This window comes from Struthio camelus, chromosome 31 (assembly GCF_040807025.1).
Source record: "Struthio camelus isolate bStrCam1 chromosome 31, bStrCam1.hap1, whole genome shotgun sequence".
Classification (NCBI taxonomy): domain Eukaryota; kingdom Metazoa; phylum Chordata; class Aves; order Struthioniformes; family Struthionidae; genus Struthio; species Struthio camelus.
In genome coordinates, this window is record NC_090972.1 from 825,566 (window position 1) to 828,065 (window position 2,500).

Here is a 2,500-nt window from a genome sequence, read left to right on the forward strand (position 1 = left end):
AAGGGTCGGGGCCCGGGGGGGGGGGGCCCCCGCCGGCGGAGGGGAGGGTCCGGCGGGACGGACGGACAAAGCAGTGCGGAGGGCCGGCGGCGCGGCCCGTGTCACGGGCGACAGCGCGCAAGCGGAGGGGGGGGGGGCGGCCCGGAGTTTGGGGGGGGGGGGGGCCTCCCGGCCCTCTGGCGAGCGAGACAGCCACGCGAGAGCGAGCGAGACCGCGGGGCGCGCCGGGGAAGGGCCGGCGGGCCGTGCGAGCCTCACTGTGAGGAAGAGGGGTTTCGGCCCACCGTGGCATTCCAAAACCTGCGCCGGCCCACCGCCGGGCCGCTGCCGGGCCACCGCGCCTCGTTGCCGATGCCGACGGCACTGAACACCGGTGTGGTCCCCTGCCCGCCGTGTCCCGGTTGCCGTGCGTGAACCCGAGTTCACCTGTCCCGCACTCTGCGCCACAGGGCCGAGCATGGGGCTCGGCCCGCCGGCGGGTGTACGGCCCTCCCGAGGCCCGCTAGCGCGGGGGCTCGCTCGCCGAAAGCCCGCCGCCGATTCCCCGCCGCCGGTGGGGGACCGTCCCCGTCTGCCCTCTCGCCTCCGCTGGCGCCCGCCGCCGGTGCCCGTCTCCGAGTGCCGCCCCCGCCCCTTCGCCCGACGGTGATCCGCCGGGGCAGGGGAGGGTCCGGCCCGGGGGAGGGCCCGGCAGAGCGGGCGGCAGTGCGTGGGAGGGTCGGCGGGGCTTGCTCCCCCGGTGCCCGCGGGAGGAAGCGGCGGGTGGAGACGCGAGCGAGATCGCATTCCGGGTTGGGACGGGTCCCACGGGTCCCCACTCCTAAGCTGTGGGGGGCGGACCCGGGGCGGGCTGCGGCGGAGCAGCCCGTCTAGCAGAGGCGGTGCGGACAGGCGTTCCGGGACGGCGCGCGGGGCGGGCGCCGCGCCGCGGCGGACCCCAAGCGGGGGCGTCGCGCGAGGCCACGCGAGGCGACGTGTCGTGCCCGAGCGGGCGGCCCAAACCACGGCTCTCCTCCCGGGCGCAGCTGCCACCCGGCGCCGGGTTACTGAGGGAAACCCCGGGCCCCGGGAGGAGGACGAGGTCGTGGCGGTGGGTGTCGGGCGCACCCCGCGGGTGGACGCTCCGCCGAGGGGCGCTGGAGCCGGCTGGCGGGTGCCGGGTTCCCCTCCGCGCCCCGCCTCGTCGCTGCCGCTGAGGCTGCCGCCGTCGCCGCGAGGCGGCGGTGGCCCGGCGGCGGGCGGCGGCGGGGGAGGCACCCCCGCGGGGATTTCAGGTCGTTTCCCTCACCCCAGGGCCAGGTACCTAGCGTCCGCGCTTCTCCTGCCTCCCCTCGGTGACCCACCCGTGTGGTCCCGTGTGCCAGCGTGCTCCTCCCGGGCGCTGCGCTGCGCGTGCCGCACCGGCCGTGCCCTGCCGGCCTTCCACGCTTCCTCCTCCCCTCCCTTCCCCCCCCCCCCACACCGCTCCAGCCGCCCCACGCCGTGCCGTGTGGGGGCCGCGCTGCGAGTCGGCCGGGCCGGGGGCGGCGGGGGGCGGCGGGGGGGGGGGGCGCGCTGGGAGGAAGGAGGAGGGCCTCCGGCCACCGCGGCCGCCGGTAGCGGCCCCCCCGGGTAGGGATGGCCATGGGCCCCGGGCTCCGGGCCCGAGGGTTCTCGGTCGGAGAGCCGGGCGGGGGTTTAAAGACTCGGGCGGCCCGATGCGACCCGGGGGGCAGCCGGGCGTGCTGCCGGAGGGGCCGGGGGGTCGGCGCGCGCGGGCGCCGCACCCCCCCATGCCCGCCGGCGCGGCCCGTGCATGCCCCGCGGGCAGCCGGGACGGAGAGGGGTACCCTGCCCCCTCTCTCCGCGGTCTGGTCTCGGCGGAGAGACGCCGCGCGGTCGGCTTGCGCCGGCCTGCCTCGAACGCGCGACCCCGGCGCGAGCGCGTGCTCGCCGCCGGGACGGCGAGCCCCCACCGCGGGTGGTGCGGACGCCGAGCCCCAGCGCATCCCTTCTCCTCCCTGGCCGGTGCTCTCAGTCTCCCGCCGTGGCCGTCGGCGGCACCCTTCCTTCCCTCCCCCCCCGCCCTGCCCCGGCACTCCGCCATCCGGCGCGCCTGCCTCGCTCTGCCCGACCCGGCTTCGCTGGGCGGCAGGCGGGCGGCGGGCGGGCGGGCGGGGGCGGCCCCTCCCGGTCTCCGCGTGGAGGCGGGGAGAGCGGGCGCCGTTCCCCGTCCGTCCCGCCTCGCCCGTCTGCCTGCCGCCAGGCGTCTGCCCGCGGAAGGGACGGGCGAGTGCGTGGCGTCGCTCGGGAGGCTGCGTGTGTGCAGGCGGGTGTTGGGTGCCGTCTCCGGGGCGGCGGAGCTGGAGGCCGGTGAGGCGAGCGAAGGAGCTCGGAAGCGTGCGGCTGGCGGGTCGCGGGCGCGCGGGCAGCGGGTGGCGCCGCTCCCAGCGGCGGCCGGGCTCCGACGCCGGGGCTCCGCGGGGACCCACACCCCGGTCCCTGAGGCAGGTGGCGCGGC